This window comes from Lolium perenne, chromosome 4 (assembly GCF_019359855.2).
Source record: "Lolium perenne isolate Kyuss_39 chromosome 4, Kyuss_2.0, whole genome shotgun sequence".
NCBI lineage: Eukaryota > Viridiplantae > Streptophyta > Magnoliopsida > Poales > Poaceae > Lolium > Lolium perenne.
The window spans coordinates 15,524,020-15,544,231 of NC_067247.2; the positions used below are offsets into that span (position 1 = coordinate 15,524,020).

Sequence of the window (20,212 nt, forward strand, 5' to 3'; positions counted from 1 at the left end):
TATTATTTTTCCATATTATTTCTATTTGGATTCTATTATGTGTAATGTTCCAGAAAAATATTTACAAATTATTTTCAGTTTTGTATCCAATTTGATTTCTTTTTTTGAAACATGACAAAAGGCCTCTTTTTATCTGGCACACGGAGTGGAATGGGTCCTTTTTAAGTGCTGGTAGTACCACTAGCTACTAGACTCGCTCCTTCTTTTTATCTACCACATGGCAACATCCACTAGTAGCACTAGACTGATTCCCATCTCCGTTTAAAAATAATTTTCTCCAACGCGCATGCTAACGACCTTATCCTCATCCACCGAGCCACCCTGCACACTTTTCCTTATCTCTAACGCGCTGCAGCCACACGTTTCCTCCGCCTCGCTCACACCTACCCCTCTCCTTCTTCCTCACAGAATCAAAGGACCCAACACAGACAGACTCGTCGTCGCGCCTCCACAGAAGCACCTCCACAGACTCGTCGTCGTCGTCCCTTCTACCGGCAACCCCGCGCCAAACCGAGGCCATCAGAAGCACCTCCTCTTCCTCCTCATCTCCCTTGCTGAGTGAATCATCCCGGGAGGACACGAATCGATCGCACGTTCGCCCTTTTTCCTCGCCGGACGCGCGCGCTTCTTCGTCGATTTCATCGTCTTCTGCTCTCCCTTGTCATTTTCGACGTTGCTGGTAACATCCTCTTCTTACTGGACCTCTCCTTCCTCTCCTTATTGCTCTCAGTTTTGCTGCCGGCGTTTTGACTGCTTCTATCCTTCGCAGAACCTAGTCGCCGGTGCACTCCGTGGGTCCTCCGGCCGACACGGCGCACCTCGCGAGCCACTCCACCTAACCCCAGCGCCGCGGCCTCGTCGTCCTCCACCCCACGCAGCTCCGCCCTGACCTCGTCGCGCGTCCTCTTCCTCAATCTCGCGTCGACGCCATCGTCTCCTTTGTGCTCGCCACCGCCAGCGTCTCCTTCGTTCTTGCGCTCTACGACGGCAACTGGGCGCACGACGTCAAGCGCGATGGCTGCCTGGCGCACGGCCTAACCGCGCGCGACCTGTTCGCGGCGCGAGACTTGCCGGGGTCGGGCGCACCAGCCGGTGGCAGCGTCGAGGGCGTCGGGCGGCGCCGCCATCCGCTTTAGTACTTGATTGCTTTTTAGTTTTGGCTTTAGGGTGTTTTCTGTAAATTTCTTTGTAATTTTAGTTTAACTGCTGTGTAAGTAAGTAAGTAAGTTAACGAGTGCAATCTATTTTCTGAACAAAAAAATTATTGTTATTACCAGGATGACCTGGTCTGCTTTTTTTTTTTTGTTTTCTAGCATAGTTAATAGTGGCGCACGCCAATACTGGTGGTGGCGCACATGCGCTTTTTTGTTGGTTTCCTACTAAAGTAAGTAGTGGCGCATGGGGACAGTAATTGTGGCGCACTACAGGGATGTTACCTGTGGCGCACTGAGTAGTGCGCCATTGGTACTTGATTTAGTAATGGCGCACTAGTGGTGCGCCACTGCTAACAAGTTAGCAGTGGCGTGATAGTAGTGGCGCACCACTAGTGCGCCACTGATGGCAAAAAGTGGTGCGCCACTGATTGCCTGTTTTCTAGTAGTGGCTCATGGGACAAATAGCCTAAAAACTATTGTGGTATTGAATATGTACTTATGCACTTTATCTCTTATTAAGTTGTTTGTTGTGCGATAACCATGTTCCTGGGGACGCCATCAACTACTCTTTGTTGAATATCATGTGAGTTGCTATGCATGTCCGTCTTGTCTAAAGTAAGGGAGATTTACCACTCATTTAATGGTTAGAGCATGCATACTGTTAGAGAAGAACATTGGGCCGCTAACTAAAGCCATGAATCATGGTGGAAGTTTCAGTTTTGGACATACATCCTCAATCTCATATGAGAACATTAATTGTTGCTACATGCTTATGCATTAAAGAGGAGTCCATTATCTGTTGTCTATGTTGTCCCGGTATGGATGTCTAAGTTGAGAATAATCAAAAGCGAGAAATCCAAATGCGAGCTTTCTCCTTAGACCTTTGTACAGGCGGCATAGAGGTACCCCTTTGTGACACTTGGTTAAAACATGTGTATTGCGATGATAATCCCGGTAATCCAAGCTAATTAGGACAAGGTGCGGGCACTATTAGTACACTATGCATGAGGCTTGCAACTTGTAAGATATAATTTACATAACACATATGCTTTATTACTACCGTTGACAAAATTGTTTCTTGTTTTCAAAACCAAAGCTCTAGCACAAATATAGCAATCAATGCTTCCCTCTACGAAGGGCCTTTCTTTTACTTTTATGTTGAGTCAGTTCACCTATCTCTCTCCACCTCAAGAAGCAAACACTTGTGTGAACTGTGCATTTATTCCTACATACTTGCATATTGCACTTGTTATATTACTTTACATTGACAATATCCATGAGATATACATGTTATAAGTTGAAAGCAACCGCTGAAACTCAATCTTCCTTTGTGTTGCTTCAATACCTTTACTTTGATTTATTGCTTTATGAGTTAACTCTTATGGAAGACTTATTGATGCTTGTCTTGAAAGTACTATTCATGAAAAGTCTTTGCTTTGTGATTCATTTGTTTATTCATGTCATTACCATTGTTTTTATCGCTGCATTCATTACATATGCTTACAATAGTATGATCAAGGTTATGATGGCATGTCACTCCAGAAATTATCTTTGTTATCGTTTACCTATTCGGGACGAGCAGGAACTAAGCTTGGGGATGCTGATACGTCTCCGACGTATCGATAATTTCTTATGTTCCATGCCACATTATTGATGATATCTACATGTTTTATGCATACTTTATGTCATATTTATGCATTTTCCGGCACTAACCTATTAACGAGATGCCGAAGAGCCGATTCTTTGTTTTCTGCTGTTTTTGGTTTCAGAAATCCTACAAAGGAAATATTCTCGGAATTGGACGAAATCAACGCCCAGGGGCCTATTTTTCCATGAAGCTTCCAGAAGACCGGAGGACTTACGAAGTGGGGCCACGAGGCGCCGCCACAACAGGGCGGCGCGGCCCAGGCCTTGGCCGCGCGGCCCTGGTGTGTGGGGCCCTCGTGTGGCCCCCTGACCTGCCCTTCCGCCTACATATAGTCTTCGTCGCGAAACCCCCAGTACCGAGAGCCACGATACGGAAAACCTTACTGAGATGCCACCGCCGCCAATCCCATCTCGGGGGATTCAGGAGATCGCCTCCGGCACCCTGCCGGAGAGGGGAATCATCTCCCGGAGGACTCTTCACCGCCATGATCGCCTCCGGAGTGATGAGTGAGTAGTTCACCCCTGGACTATGGGTCCGTAGCAGTAGCTAGATGGTCGTCTTCTCCTTATGTGCTTCATTGTCGGATCTTGTGAGCTGCCTAACATGATCAAGATCATCTATCTGTAATGCTATATGTTGTGTTTGTTGGGATCCGATGGATAGAGAATACTATGTTATGTTGATTATCAATCTATTACCTATGTGTTGTTTATGATCTTGCATGCTCTCCGTTATTAGTAGAGGCTCTGACCAAGTTTTTGCTCTTAACTCCAAGAGGGAGTATTTATGCTCGATAGTGGGTTCATGCCTCCATTAAATCTGGGACAGTGACAGAAAGTTCTAAGGTTGTGGATGTGTTGTTGCCACTAGGGATAAAACATTGATGCTATGTCCGAGGATGTAGTTATTGATTACATTACGCACCATACTTAATGCAATTGTCTGTTGTTTGCAACATAATACTGTTGCCTGCCAAAACCCACCGGCGGGCAGCGGCGAGCAAACACGAAGAGCCGGGAGGCTGCCAAGACTGCTGGGTGGGCCCTGGTCCCTCGACGTCGTCCCGCAAATGCTCTGGCACACGTCCTGATGGTCGTTAGGGCGTGCCACCTGACCTATACCTTGTCAGGGAGGTGTTGGATTGCTTCGTTTAGTTTCCTGCATGGTAGACACGTAAACATTAAATACGAGCCCCGATCGGCTCTTAAGTTGTTCTGTGGATCGGCTCCAAGAGCCGATTGCCCCGTGGTTCACGTTAGATTTACAATGACACGGGGACCATGCTTTATCAATATCAAGCTAAGCTAATCTACGATAGTCTAGGGTTTTCACTGCATAACCGGAACATCCTACGCGTAATTGAGCCTAGCAGATACGTAAGATGATGGAAAACCAACCCTAACGAGGCCTAAAAACCAACATGAAGTTGATCCCCGGAACAATCCCTTAGGGTTTAATAAACCACATCTTACGCACTACCGGATCATTCAACCCGTTTGTAAGGCCTAACCATGCAGGTATCAAACCAATCCTTGTAGAACAAGGAACGACTATAACAGATCGGATCTACTAAACAAAGATAAAGCAAGATGCCGCCCTCACACCTAAAATAGGTGTAAGGGCGGATAGATATCGAGGGGCAACGTAGCTAAGCAAGCATAACATAACACGTCGACGTAAACCCCAAAACATCTAAGATAAGGGTGTTGCTCGCCATCAACAAGGCTTCAGCACGAGCAACACCAAGAACGAATAAACTTGTACTGCCTAGATCGCAAGATGCGATCTAGGCAGCATGATGCTTACCCGGGAGAAACCCTCGAAACAAGGGGTGGCGATGCGCCTAGATTGTGTTTGTTGTGAACGTGATTGTCCTCCTTTCTCAATAACCCTATATACATATTTATAGTCCGTAGACTTTCTAATTCGGGAATAAACCTAACCGTGTACGGGTTAAACTCTATCTTTTTAATTCTAAACTACCATAATATACAGATACACGGGCAAACTAGCCCAAACTCTCGTGCAAGGCCGCTTCAGAGACGCTCCACGTGTATATTCTTCAAGCCCATCTCAATTACGGCCCTTGCTCTTGGCTAAATTCTGGTGATAACACATGCCCCCCTGGTTTTGGTAATGATAATTTCAAAACCACTCTGTTTTTTCTTCGTGGGGTCACGTCGTGGCAGAGCAGAACCGTCGCAGTATCCTTTCACCATGATGCCTTGCCTTCTCAAGTTCCCTGCACGATTTGACAGTTTTGGCACCATGCTCCTCGGAAACCACCGCAACATTAAATCTCCACTATATCCCCTTTATTTAACCACATCGAACAGTTCGCTTCTTCATCCCCCTGCCCCGTACTAGCCACCGGCAAAAAACCCCTCTCTGCAGCCATGTCTTCCTCCTCCTCCTCTACCTCATCGGATCTTTCCTCTCTATCCTCTTGTTCTCGCGAGCCGACACCAGAGTGGGGCTCGTTGGCGGCGCACGACATCCTCGCCCCAACGACGTGGGACAAGGAGGACCACGATTCTTCCGTCTGGTCCGAGGATGACAAGTCCTTGACCGACGGAGAAGCCGACCTCCAATTCCTCGTCGATGGGGAAGAGGAGACGGAGAGCGAGGACGACCGCTTCTCCTGGGACGACTTCACCTCCTCTGACGAGGAGGAGGAAGAAGAGGAGGACACCTCCTCATTCTTCGACGAGCCGCCGGCGAAGCGCTTCCGCGCCGGGTCGGACGACGATGACGACGACGACGACGAGGAGGAGGACGAGGCCCCTGCCGAAGGCTACGGCAACAGCGACGAGGAGTTCGCCGGCAGCAGCGCCGACGGCAGCCACGACAGCACCGACGAGGGCAGCAACGGCCCTTAGGCTAGGACTAGTAGTAGTAATCGGCTCTTTTGTTCTTCCTCTTCTGAGCAATCGGCTCTTCTCTGTAAAAATCCTCTTTATTAATGAAGAAAATGCTTCTATGTCGATTTTGCCTTCAAACCAATTTTGCCGATTGTCAAAGCAAGTCAACGCGCAAAGAGCCGATGGCAGCGCATCGGCCTTCACCATAAAACGTGAGTAAAGCCAAATCAGTTGCCTATTTCAAACGGTAACCTGCAACCCCTGCCTGAAGAGTCTCAGATCCCCCAAATCGCCGTTCGAACAGATCCAACTTCCAGCTCGTAAATCTCAGATCTCAATCGCGCAGATTCAAATCCGCAGCGACCCCAATGGCGGAATCATCCAACGCCAACGCTACAGTTTCTGGCCTGAAGGTAATCCTCAACCGCTCCCCACCATCCGAGCATAGCGTTAGAATTAACATCAAACACCTGAATTAATGTCTCATTCCGTCATTAATTTTTAGGTCTCAGACATTCTGCTGCCGCATCCTTCTCTTCCAAATTCTCTCTGTCTTGGCCCTCGTTCTACTGAAAGTCCTGCCCATTTGATTTCATGCGAGGCCAACAGAATTCCCTTCGTGAACTAGAATCTAGATCTAACTTCTTGGGCCGACTGCTTACGAGCCTGGCCTAATCCTCCCGAAGATTGGGTTTCATGGTACAAGAGAGTATCCAAAACCCATCAAGCCACCTGGGAAACTACGGGAATAGCCGATGCTTTAGCTTTATCATTGTCTCCACTTGAGAAACATGAAAACCTCCTGAAAACCATCGGCTACTTTTGGTCTGATGCTTTGAATTGCTTCATGTTTGGCCATGGCCCCATGACACCAACCCTACTAGACGTGGCCATGATCACTGGTCTAGACATTGCATCTCCAAGCCCTTCTGCTTTTATGCTGCCAAAGTTCCCTTTCACACTCTCTTCCAAAACAGAGTGCACAAACTGGGGTGCTTATCTTCGACGCCACATGAAAAACAAAGGCCCTGTAACGGAGAAAGAACACACGGCCTTCCTGAATTTCTGGCTGGAGCACTTCATATTCTGTGGCCCTTCACTTGCTCCCACCAAGAATTACCTTTCCCTGGCCTATGAACTTGCCAAAGGCACACAACTGGGCATTGGCAAACTGTTCCTTGGAGAGGTCTACCGATACCTCCAACTAATGTCTGTCAAATTGTTTTCTCAAAAGACAGTCAAAACAGGAGGTCCCTGGTGGTTTATTCAGTTATGGGCTCAGTTATACTTCCAGAACCACACTCCAAACTTCCCACTTCTGGCCACTCGCACCTTTCCAGATGCCAATGGGAAGCAAATCCGATGCACTAGCTACGGCCAAGCTCTGTACAGTCTTCCAGGCAGCAAATTGACTCCCAAGGAAGCATCAAAATGGTTCAGCATTTTCTTCCGAGGCCTGGATAATCCTCTCTTCTTCCCTTACATGGAATCTGAGCACTTTGAGAATCCGGTCTCCTTCAGGCTAGACAGCTTTGCCGATGACACCAGCACCCGGCAATTGTATTCTACCATGATCCGTCCATGCTTCCTTCCAGTGGGCATGAGCACCTCAAACAGGATCATCAAACCTGGCTATGAGTCTTATCAGCCGGTCGTAGCAGCCCGGCAGTTTGGTCTTGGGCAGGTGTCTCCTCATTTCTTCGTCCACCACTTAACAGAGAGCAGAGCTGATCTGCCCGATGTCCTCACGAGTCAGAGGGGTTACTCTTTCTTTGATGCTCTAGCCATCCCAATCCCTCACAACCTCTCCTTTACCTCATCAACCGATGGTTTTGAGACCTGGTGGTCGACGTGGAAGACTCATGCCTTCAGGAGAGCTCTAGGACCATTGCTAAAACAACTTGATGCTGAATATGACGTCCCTGCAGAACAGGTACCACTACTCACGAATTATCTTGAAGTGTCTTGCACTGATTTCCTTCTTTTCATAATCCTGTTCTGACTTCCTGCAGCAACAAGACGGTCCAGAACCTGTCCATGATGACGGCTCCCCTTTCAAATTCCTCCCACCAGCTCCGGTGGTCCTTTTCTGCAAAAACTCACCACCCTTGAAAAAGGTCGTGATGCAGAGCCAACCGATTTCACCAAAATCGGCTTCCAAGAGCAGAGGATCATCTAGGCCAGCTGCCCCCCGAGCCTCAACTAAGGCGAGAATAGCAGTGAGGAAAGTAGCCGCCAGGAAGACCTTGAAGCGCCAAAACCCTACCCCAGCCCAAGAAAGTTTGCACGTAAGCTGATCCCTGCCTTGGTTGGCTCAATTTATCTCTCTATGCTTCTGCATCACGCTTTGTATTTCTTTTGCAGACCTCTACTGAAGAACTCTCCAGCGAGGGGACACAGTCCAGTCAAGGGGACTCAAGCTCGGGCAACTCTGGGAAAACCACCACGCAGAGCCAGCCAGACTCGCCACCGTCGGCTTCCAAGAAAATTTCAGCTCCTGAACCTACCGCTTCCCCAGCTCCCATCACAGCAGGACAGGGTGGACTACGCACGAAGAGCCGATGCATCAAGAGAGCTCGCAAGGAACCACAAACTTCTTCATCAAACCAGGAGATCTTGGATGTAATAACTCTCCGTAGTCTCCTTGGCTCATATTTCATGCTAACCTGTTGCTGTTCTTATCAGCTAACCTCTTCCTCTGCAGGCTGATGACACCTCCAGTGGAGAAGTCGAGGAAGTATTGATGCCATCCGCTACCCTGGACCTAGCACCTCCTGACAGTGTGGCTGACAAGGCTGCTACCTTGGCCAAGCCCACAGCAGAAACACAAGAGCCGATCACCTCTTCACCGGCTGTTCCTCTGGTCTTAGGAGAGGTACACTCCTTTTCCTCAGGTCTGCCTTTCTTTTTGCTGTATACTGACGTTGTTGTTGTTTGCCAGGGCTATGACCTTTCAAACCTGCTAACATTCGACCCTGAATCCATCGAGCCAACTACGTCTAAAGCCAGTGCAGAATCAGGGCCCAGCGCTACACGTGATCAACTCCAGCATCTCAAAGCCCTGCTCTCCTCCTCAATTGAGACATTGGTTGAAGACCCCGGAGAAGTGAAGAGCATTCTTGAAGACATCCAGCCTCATCTCCCGGTGACGTTGCAGGTGAAACTCTGGCCAGTTGTGACTCTGTCTGCCTACAGGTCGAGGGTGGAATTGGCTCGTCAGAGAATCAGCCTACGTCACTCCCAGCTTCCGTTGAAAGCCGATATTGCAGACAAACGTCGGCGGCTTAATGAGAAAAAGGGAGCTTTGGACGCCAAAACTGACACCTCTGCCAACACTGCTGAACTTGAGACCTTGCGAAAGGAGTTAGAGGACCTTGAAGAGAGGGTCCGGGTAACAAAACAGCTCATCCAAGATAAGGAAGCTCTTATTGCCCACTCCCACGAGGAAGCAGAAGGCCTCAAAGCTGAACTGAAGACTGATCTGGCTGAAATACGTGCCCTGAACCAACAACTGGTGGCAGGCCAAGACGAAGATGGCGAAATCGCCGAGGTGGATCGCGTTCGTGCTAACACCCTCCATGCCCTTGAGGCATACCTTCAGTAGAGCTTCTCCATGTAACCTGATAACTGCTCAATCGAGCTGCTTGTAACAGTTTGTACCTCTTGAGTCGATGGCTACGCATCGGCTTTTTATTCTAGAGTCGATGTCTGTGCATCGGCTGTACTTCAATATTTTTTTTTTACGGCCGATTGATTTATGCATCGGCCCCCATATTTCAATGTCCATCATCCCACATACTTGAGAAATATTTCTTGAGCTGCTGGCCATTGACAGCCACTGGGCACACACTTCGTAGCCTCGTACTTTATCTGTTTAAGTGCCCCCCGAGCCGATTTTTTCAAGTAATTGAAGATATCGGCTCTTCAGTCATCCTACTATGACTACGTGACATGCTTGAGGTGAGCTCATTGCTTTTTATTTTTTGGGGCCGATTGTAGGGATCGGCCTTGCCACGTACGTCCATTGATCTTAGTCTCGCTACTCCATCAGGCCGGTGGATAAGACCAGCCTCACCCCGTTTTTTGAAGCTTCGATGCGCTCACAGCCGTCCAAACTGATTCCAGAGAGCGGCTCTTGGTCGTCTGCGTCCCAAATATTCATGCCAGCTAGTGAGATCTCGATCGAGTCATCTACATGAATGACCTCTACTTCATCTCTATCCCACTGTATGATGCATTGGTGCATTGTGGATGGAATGCAACAGTTAGCGTGAATCCAATCCCTTCCTAGCAGGACAGCGTAAGTGCTTTTGCTGTCAACGATGAAGAACGACGTAGGGATTGTTTTTCGGCCCACGGTTAAATCTACGTTCAGAACACCTTGTGCTTCTGACGCTTGGCCGTTGAAATCGCTTAATGTGACGTTGGTCTTGATCAGATCTTCGTTAGAGCGTCCCAAACGTCGCAGCATGGAGTATGGCATTATGTTGACTGCTGCTCCCGTGTCAACCAACATCTTGCTGACAGGCTGCCCATCGATATAACCTCTCAGGTACAGGGCCTTCAAATGCCTGTAGCTCCTCTCTCGTGGCTTCTCAAAGATGACTGGTCGTGGACCGCAGTCAAACTGTGCTACTGACACTTCCTCGTCCTTTGGAGCACAAAACTCTGACGGGAGTATGAACACCATGTTTGTATCAGCCGATGCCTCTGCATCGGCTTTCGTCTGCTTGGGGTGCCACACTTTCTTTGGCGGGCGCGTCTCAGTCTTCAACGTTTGCTGAATTTTTACGGCCAGATCGGGCCGTGCTTTTCTCAACGTGTACAGGTACTGCGCCTCGGCTTCTTCCAAGTTTCGTAGCCGCTGCACCCTACGTTTCTGGGAATGGCTGAGTCCATCAGGGCACCACCTTGGCCGGTGGTATCTATCTTCTTCTTCATCTTCTGACTCCTCGAAATCTTCGTCTCGAGATGACTCAGCTCGTCTGTTCTGAGGTGGGAGGGGCCCTAGACGCTTGAACACTGAAACTTCATTTGTTCCCTTCCTCTGTTGTCTACATTCTGGGCAGTTGTCAATCGTAGGCAATCGGCTCATTCCTGAGTCCCAGCAGTGCTTAAAGAACGGACAATCCCAATGTCTGTCCACGTCTTCCTGCTCTCTTGACCTCCCCTTGGTGTGACGCTCATATCTTTCGTCGTCACTATCATATCGACGATACTTCCTGTTGTCTGCATCAGACCGACGATATCTCTCATCATCCATGTCATATCGCCGACGTCGGTCATACTGATGCTCATATTTGTTAAGGAGATGCGCGGAGAGTGGTCGTTGATACCGCACGCTTCTCACTTCCTCCTCGGTCAGGTACCGTCTGTCGTCATATTGGGGCCGGTCGCGTGGATCGGCATCCATTTTATCTTTGCCACGGGAGTGACTGCTTTCTCCTTTATCTTTGCCATGGCGGTCTACAGGCCCTGCCATGTTGATATCGAACGAAAAAACTGGTTGATGCTTCGTGGCATGGTTGAGTTCCACCAGGTTGACGCCAGGGAACGGCTGCGTGTCCACTTTCATGGCAAACTGACCGAAGATTAATCGGCCTTGTTCTATCGCCATTTGAATCTGTCCGCGCAATATTTTGCAGTCGTTGGTGGCGTGGGTGAACGTGTGATGCCATTTGCAGTATGGTCTCCCGTTCAACTCTTGCGCCGTAGGGATTTTATGGCCTTCGGGTAACTTCAGCTGTTTTTCCTTTAGCAGCAAATCAAAAATCTGCTCAGTTTTGCTTATATCAAAGTCAAACCCTTTTGCAGGCCCTGGTTGCTTCACCCATTTGCAGGACACGGGCACTGCCACCCGAGACTTCCTGATCTTTTGCAGAGTCTTCAACTTCTTCTGCCTCGACCAGGCCTATCGGGCGCTTGAACTTGTCTTGGTACAATTCTGGATGGCGCTGCTCATACGATGTCAGTTTCTGGACCATATGCGCCAATGAATTGTACTCCACTTGGAAAGTCAGATCTTTGAGTGGCGCTGCGAGGCCTGCCACTGCCAGCTCGACTGCTTCTTTCTCAGATAAACGAACCGAATAACATCGGTTCTTGACAGTTCTGAAACGCTGAATGTATTCAGACACCGTCTCTCCCCGCCTTTGCCGCACCTACGTCAGATCGGCAATGCCAGCTTCAGTAGCTTCTGAGTGATATTGTATATGAAACTGCTCCTCCAGCTGCTTCCACGTCCGAACTGAATCTGGTGGCAACGAGGTGTACCATCCAAAGGCTGGACCCGTGAGAGATTGCGCAAAGAACCTTACACGCAGCTGATCTGATGCTGAAACCATGCCCAACTGTGCCAAATATCGGCTCACGTGCTCAATTGAGCTAGACCCTTCTGCTCCACTGAATTTTGTGAAGTCAGGGAGCCGATACTTGGGCGGCAGCGGGATCAGGTCATACTCGTTGGGATACGGCTTGGAATAGCCGATTGTTCTCTTCTTTGGCAGGATACCGAACTGGTCTCTCAAGATTGCACTGATCTGATCCACGGTATGAGCTGCAGGAGTTGAGCTTTCATAACTCGTTCCGGTGGCATATTTAGCTAGCCACGCCTGTTTCTCAACATCCGCTCCAGAACTCCCTCCTGATCCAGGAATCCCTCCTGCTGTAATCTGGTTCGTGTGCGCCCAGTTGTTGCAGTCCGACACGTATGTGCACACGTATCCATGTGGGATCTCCTTGGGCGGCTCATACAGGAAATGGTAATCGCCAGGATCACCTCCAACCTTGTAGACAACGTATGCCGGCGAACCTTGTTGCTGTGGAGCTGCAAACGTGAATGGCAGTTGCGACTTGGTGTGGAGCGGTATTTCCCCCTGGTGAGTTCCCAGGGCAGGTCCTGACGGAGAATACTGATGCTTCATAATCTCCTGAACCACGCGAAGCGCAACACGCTCGAAGGCGTTCACCAGGCTCTCCGAATGACGATGTAGAGAATGAGCCACCATATAGTTAACTTCCTGGCGCAGGGCTCTGGTGCGTTCCTCCGAAGGGAGAGACAGATCTAGTCCCTCGAGCACGCCTTCGGGTGTGAATCCTTTGAACCTAATGCCATGTGAACGAGTTTTCTCGAAAGAGCCGATGAGATCGGCTTCGAAGACGGCCTTGAGCTCATCATACTTCTTCTTGTGCTCTTCAGGCAGATCTTCGTACTTGACTAGTTCGTCCGACATCGCAGCTGTAGATATTGACGTGGTTGCTGCAGAGTGTCCCACCGGGCGTGCCAGAATGTGTTGCCTGCCAAAACCCACCGGCGGGCAGCGGCGAGCAAACACGAAGAGCCGGGAGGCTGCCAAGACTGCTGGGTGGGCCCTGGTCCCTCGACGTCGTCCCGCAAATGCTCTGGCACACGTCCTGACGGTCGTAAGGGCATGCCACCTGACCTATACCTGGTCAGGGAGGTGTTGGATTGCTTCGTTTAGTTTCCTGCATGGTAGACACGTAAACATTAAATACGAGCCCCGATCGGCTCTTAAGTTGTTCTGTGGATCGGCTCCAAGAGCCGATTGCCCCGTGGTTCACGTTAGATTTACAATGACACGGGGACCATGATTTATCAATATCAAGCTAAGCTAATCTACGATAGTCTAGGGTTTTCACTGCATAACCGGAACATCCTACGCGTAATTGAGCCTAGCAGATACGTAAGATGGTGGAAAACCAACCCTAACGAGGCCTAAAAACCAACATGAAGTTGATCCCCGGAACAATCCCTTTAGGGTTTAATAAACCACATCTTACGCACTACCGGATCATTCAACCCGTTTGTAAGGCCTAACCATGCAGATATCAAACCAATCCTTGTAGAACAAGGAACGACTATAACAGATCGGATCTACTAAACAAAGATAAAGCAAGATGCCGCCCTCACACCTAAAATAGGTGTAAGGGCGGCTAGATATCGAGGGGCAACGTAGCTAAGCAAGCATAACATAACATGTCGACGTAAACCTCAAAACATCTAAGATAAGGGTGTTGCTCGCCATCAACAGGGCTTCAGCACGAGCAACACCAAGAACGAATAAACTTGTACTGCCTAGATCAGCATGATGCTTACCCGGGAGAAACCCTCGAAACAAGGGGTGGCGATGCGCCTAGATTGTGTTTGTTGTGAACGTGATTGTCCTCCTTTCTCAATAAACCTAGATACATATTTATAGTCCGTAGACTTTCTAATTCGGAAATAAATCTAACCGTGTACGGGTTAAACTCTATCTTTTTAATTCTAAACTACCATAATATACAGATACACAGGCAAACTAGCCCAAACTCTCGTGCAAGGCCGCTTCAGAGACGCTCCACGTGTATATTCTTCAAGCCCATCTCAATTACGGCCCATGTCTTGCTCTTGGCTAAATTCTGGTGATAACAAATACTGGAAGGGGTTCGGATGATAACCTGAAGGTGAACTTTTTAGGCATAGATGCATGCTGGATAGCGGTCTATGTACTTTGTCGTAATGCCCAAATTAAATCTCACTATATTCATCATATCATGTATGTGCATGGTCATGCCCTCTCTATTTGTCAATTGCCCGACTGTAATTTGTTCACCCAACATGCTATTTATCTTATGGGAGAGACACCTCTAGTGAACTGTGAACCCCGGTCCTATTCTTTTACATTAAATACAATCTGCTGCAATACTTGTTTTACTGTTCTTCGCAAACAATCATCATCCACACTATACATCTAATCCTTTGTTACAGCAAGCCGGTGAGATTGACAACCTCACTGTTTCGTTGGGGCAAAGTACTTTGGTTGTGTTGTGCAGGTTTCACGTTGGCGCCGGAATCCCTGGTGTTGCGCCGCACTACATCCCGCCGTCATCAACCTTCAACGTGGTTTTTGGCTCCTACTGGTTCGATAAACCTTGGTTTCTTACTGAGGGAAAACTTGCTGCTGTGCGCATCATACCTTCCTCTTGGGGTTCCGAACGAACGTGTGTATTACACGCCATCAGACGGCAGCAACAAAAATAATTACGCCACATAGTTGCTAAGACTATATCTCACCAAGTCGAGCCTAATATGCTTCGCACTCAAGCCCGACTTGGTGGGGGGATTTGTTTGACAGTATTTTGTACAAATATATTCCTAAGACATGGGCACCATTGGTTCAAATTGCGTCTGCTCCGTTGAAAAGAAATTCTTTACACCAAGTTAAGTTCGAATCGCTTCACGTTCGAACTTAACTTGGTGTGGGGGCATTTGTTTGATGATATTTTGTGCAAATGTCCTCATCATATTTGGTACTAATATTCGTGAACGGAGCGACAAGCGCCCGCGAAATTATTATTAAAAATGCCATGTATATATACGCGTGTGCAAAATGAATACATAAAATAATCTTTATTATGGGCTAGAGCTTAATTGATGAAGCCTGGCCGTATTTATTTAATCAACTGCCCAGAGATATCGGTGATTTGGATTCCATCCATCCTACAGCATATACAAATAAGAAAGTAACCGGACTAGACACTTTGTACGGGTAGTTTCGGAAGCAAATCAATACCCGGCCGGATTACATGTGTCGCGGGAATAGCTAGAGCCTTCTCGCGAAATCTGATGCGTGCAGCTCACGAAGGAGATTTGAGGAGTCAAAGGTGGTCACGTATGTATTTTCCATGTATACTCTACTTACCATCTAAAGGCCAGACCCTCTGCTTATATAAACAGCCGCGACACTACAGGAATCGCGGTAGATGCCGACGGCCTTCGACCCTCGGCGTAGCACGCGCTTGCCCTCGGCGTACGATACGCCGACGGGCCCCCTCGGCGTAGCTCCTCGGGGAAGGTAGGCCTCGGCAGAGCACACGCGGCCCTCGGCGTAGAGGCCGCCGTCGGCGTAGCCGCAGAGGGCCGACGGCTGGAACAGCTCGTCGGCGTCGCAACCCTCGGCGTAGCACGGTGGCCGGCGCCGTCCGGCTAACGTCCGTTTGGGCTACGCCGAGCGTCGCCCCGTCGGCGTATGGAGGCACGTGGCGCCTCCTGGCCGCTTCTACGCAGACGCTACGCCGAGCGTCGCCCCGTCGGCGTACGGGGGCACGTGGCGCCTCCTGGCCGCGTCTACGCAGCGCCTACGCCGAGCGTGGCCCCGTCGGCGTATCGAGGGCTATGCCGAGGGGGAGGCCCTCGGCACATAGGGCGACGTGGCAAACGCTGGGGGCTCCCCGTTCATACGCCGAGGGGGAGGCCCTCGGCATAGCCCTGACCATTTGGTCCATGTCGAGGCTATGCCGAGGGGGAGGCCGTCGGCGTAGCGTCGACCCAGATTTCGCCAAATTGCCAAATTTCACAGTTTTTCACAGATTTCGCCAAATTGCCAAATTTCACAGTTTTTCACAGATTTCGCCAAATTGACAGATTTCACAGTTTTTCACAGCACATATATTGCATAATTCACAGGACTTTGCACATAGACATCACATGATGTTCAAATAGCTACAAATCATGGTCTCATAACATAGCTCCGGATACATAGTATCGTGTCGATAAGATACATGCATGGGACAACTAGAGGAGCTCGTCGCCGCTAGACACCGGCCCGGGCCGATTCCTTCCGGTAGAAGCTGCGGAAGAACCACCGGGAGAAGGACCGGGAGAAGTACCGGGAGAAGTACCGGGTGTAGCACCGGGAGAAGGACCACCATGATGAACCGGTGTGATCTCCCTCCCACCACCCTGGTTTCCGGAACATCCCGTTCCCTACACACATGTTCCCGAGATGTTAGCAATTTGCGAGGCAAAGGAAAGCCATAGTATTCGGTTTGGCAAAGAACTTACCGTTGTTCTCCCATAGTACTCCGCAGCGAAATTTTCCTTCGATGGCATGTTTGGCGCCGGCCCCGGAAAGGGAGGCATCGGCCCTAAATCCGCTGTCTGTCCAGTTTGATTGGCCACCATCGACGCCTGCAAGATAGTTTACATGTCAGTCTTTGCAGAAATGAAGCATCAAACTAGGGGAAAGTGGGACTTGTCATCATTTGCGAAAACAAAGGTTGGAACTTACATGTATATATGCCATGTACTCCATGAAGTGCTGCTGGTGCTGGTTGAAGGCCACCTGATATTCTTGATGAGCGGCCACGTAGGCGGCCTCGAAGTCAGGCTACAATTTCACAAATTCATGTCTCGTTAGCACTTAGCAATGTATGAACGAAAGTCGGAAAGAGGATGGAAATGACACTACAAGAAATATGCTAACTAATGACCTTTATCTTAAGGACCATGATAGTGTTGGTCATATATCTACGACCATCTCCAGCCAGTTGGTCAGAAGCCATATGGGAGAGTACAATCCCTATAGCATTATGACCTTCTCTATCAGGAAGGACATAATTTTCCTAGACCAGTTGGTCATAACATATACAGAAATAATCCACGACCTTAATTCCAGACTATTGCAACCAATTTAATTGGTCATGATCGCATGATCCAATAATAATGTCTTAAATTGTAATGTGTTGTCATGACTAAGCAGACACCTCAGCAATCTCGCCTATGTGTCACTGCCTATGTGTCTTTTTTTGCTTACGTGTCACCATATAGACTTGCTATATCTACTTATTGGGCCAATGTTTTTTTTCCACTGATTATTTTCTGAGCTGACATTATCCTCAACCGAATGGGCCAGCCCATACATGACAGCATTGGGAGGGTGGAATGGGCCAGCCCACGACCTGACAGCACAGGGAGGGTGGATTTTATTTTGCAAAAATATGTGCGCGGAGCGGGGACTCGAACCCACGACCTGGCGATGATGCTGTGTAGTCCTACCACTGCGATAGGACGGTGTGTTTGATGTTTCAGCGTAAGGTAGGGATAATATATGTTCTTTCTGCCTTCTAACATGTAGGGTTCGAATCCCCATCTCAGACCCATCTCAAACCGCGACATGTAATTCGAATCCCCATCTCAGACCCACGACCGGCGGCGGCGGCGGTGGTGGGCGTGGCATCGGGCGGCGGCGGTGGGCGTGGCGTCGACCGGCGGAGGGGACGCCGATGGTACTTCCGGCGCAGCGGTCGAGCAAGGTGCGCGTCGTCGTTCGCCTCGGCCACGGCAGGAGCCAGCGGCGGTCACGGCCACGGGAAGGACTCCTCGTCGTCGTTCGCCTCGGCCACGGCAAGGACTCCTCAGTATAGAAATCTGCCTGTTAATCCACTATAATTAAATGATACTAAAAGCTGATTTAAATACCTTGGCTGATTGTGTTGTCTTGCCCCCTATGCATTTCAACCATTCATCTAATGGTTATCTGTTTTTTTATTCATGTAAAGAGGAACCTCTAACCGAAATCGAGAAGGCTAGGGCTAGGACAATGATGAGGAACAACAGCATGTTCCAATCCCTTGGTCTCCCTGCGTTAGTATCAATGTTTAGGAAGGCTGGTGGTAAAGAAGGTAGTGCAACTACTGCTGCCTCCTCTGCATCTGCCATAACACAAGCTGAAAGCTCAGACTACGATCCTAGAGATGAGGAAGTCATTGACGAAGAAGTCGATGACAATATAGTGGAGAAGACTGTTAAGGTGCAAAACTCTTATCTTGTTTGGATGGCTAGGGTCACTTGTTTGCTATCTTTTTCCTTGTTTTTTTCCCTTCATACTGTTCTTACAAAATTTTATTACTTGTGATCTAATGTTGTTGTCCCTGCTGTTTGTACGAGGCCCTGAAGGTTACTAAGAGGAAAAAGAAGTCAGCTGTTAGGAAGAAGAACAAGAGTAGGAAGAGTCCAGAAGATACATCTAGTCAAATGGGCCCAGGAAGGATCTTTGCGGTACCTCCAGGAGGGTCAAAGAGACTGCTAGAACTGGAGACACCTGCTCCTGCTAGAGTCACTAGACAGAAAGCCAAGGCGGTTGCTGCAGCCATCCATGAAGACAATGAGGAGGAGGAAGGAAGCGCTGTCCGCATGGAGCCCAGCCATGTCGGAATGGAGCTCAGCTCTGTCCGCATGGAGCCCAGCCATGTTGGAATGGAGCTCAGCCCTGTCCGCATGGAGCTCAGCCCTGTCCGCATGGACCCCAGCCATGTCGGAATGGAGCAAAGCCCTGTTGCACCTTTCGTGGACAGGAACACCTTTCCTGAAGAAACTGAGCAGGCTACTGGTGATGAAGGTAAGTTCATCTTCGATTGTTTTCTTGTACACTTGCATTTGCTTCTGTTCGATTAAATGCTACTGTTAGCAACATGTTTCCATGTTTGGTTGCTTGTATTCATTCTGTTTGAGAAAGAATGTGAAATGTTAGGTACTAATCAAAGTTTGTGTCCTATTCAGACGATGCGATTGTGGCTGTCAAGCGTATAAGAAAAGGCAAAGGGCTGGAAAGGATGACAAAGTCAATGGGTAGCAAGGTGACCATTGAAATTGCTGAAGGGATGAACGGGCCTGAGAAGCCTTTGCAGGCGGCAATGTTTGCTTCGGAGTGTGGATACAACGCAAGAACCCACACACCAGTTCTTCCCCACTTCAAGGACTACAAAAAACACCCAACCTAATTAAGGACTACATTGGCAAAGTTGCAGTAAGTTACAACTTTCATATGACTGCTAATCATGCCCGTTCATTGTTTTCTTTCTTTGTAGGGAAATTTTGATATGGACACCAAATCGCCGGCCATCAAAAAAGCGTGCATCGAGAAGCTGCAGAAAATATCAAAGAATAGGCGGCACCAGATCAAAAAGGACTTCTTCGACAACGCTGCACCTGGTGAGCTCAGCATCAAGTCTCCCGTGGAAGGCTTGCCGGATGATCAATGGCAGGAGCTGCTGAAGTTGTGGTCAACAGAGCGACACAAGGTATGTTGCCCTTGGTCTCATTGCATGCAGTCCTTGATGTATCTGATGCTGTTTGCATGTACATGCTCTCAGCTTTTGTTCACATCTAAGTGATCATCTAGTCTTCCTTGATGTATATCTGTGGCATGTGTTTTTTAGTGCTATCCCATGGTAACAGTCTTCTTTTTGTAGAAAACCTGTGAATCGAACAAGGCGAATAGATTGAAGGTGAAATTTCAGCAGAAAACTGGTTCTAGGTCCTATGCAGCACATATCTATGCCACTGTAAGGACAATGCATATTTTCTCTTTATTAGGCCCAAGTATCTTTTCTCTCGAAATCTTGCCGTTTGACTCTTGTTCAATAACATTTCAGAAGGAGGAGCGCAATGGTGAGGAGCTGAGTGCGCTTGACTTGTTCAAGGCCACACAAAACAGCACAAAGAATGGGTTTTCAGAAACAGCCAAGATTGCTATTGTAAGTCATTTCAAATGCTGGTCATGTACTTCTGCCTTAAAGATTGTTGGCAATGCTCAGGGATACTTGCTGTTTGTGTCAGCTTCTTTAATACACTGTTTTTGTAAACACTTGATTGAAACATGTGCCTTTCTAGTTTAACTTGGGCGCTTGGTTTGGTTTTCTTAATTACTGATCGTCATGTAATTGTGGCTTGTTTGATTCATACTATTGCATCTAATATCTGTTCATGA

At 48.6% G+C, this 20,212-nt stretch overlaps 2 long non-coding RNA genes across 2 annotated transcripts; one reads left to right on the forward strand and one right to left on the reverse strand.

The window, feature by feature from the left end:
• The first annotated feature begins 250 nt into the window (after positions 1-250).
• LOC127291834 (uncharacterized) lies at positions 251-1,276 on the forward strand. Its single transcript, XR_007844770.2, has 2 exons — positions 251-679; positions 770-1,276. It is a non-coding gene; the product is annotated as an uncharacterized lncRNA (long non-coding RNA).
• Positions 1,277-16,108: 14,832 nt separating this feature from the next.
• LOC139830811 (uncharacterized) lies at positions 16,109-16,826 on the reverse strand. The gene is made up of 3 exons (XR_011744290.1): positions 16,733-16,826; positions 16,507-16,632; positions 16,109-16,428 (listed from the first exon to the last, which is right to left on the reverse strand). It is a non-coding gene; the product is annotated as an uncharacterized lncRNA (long non-coding RNA).
• Between the last annotated feature and the right edge of the window lie 3,386 nt (positions 16,827-20,212).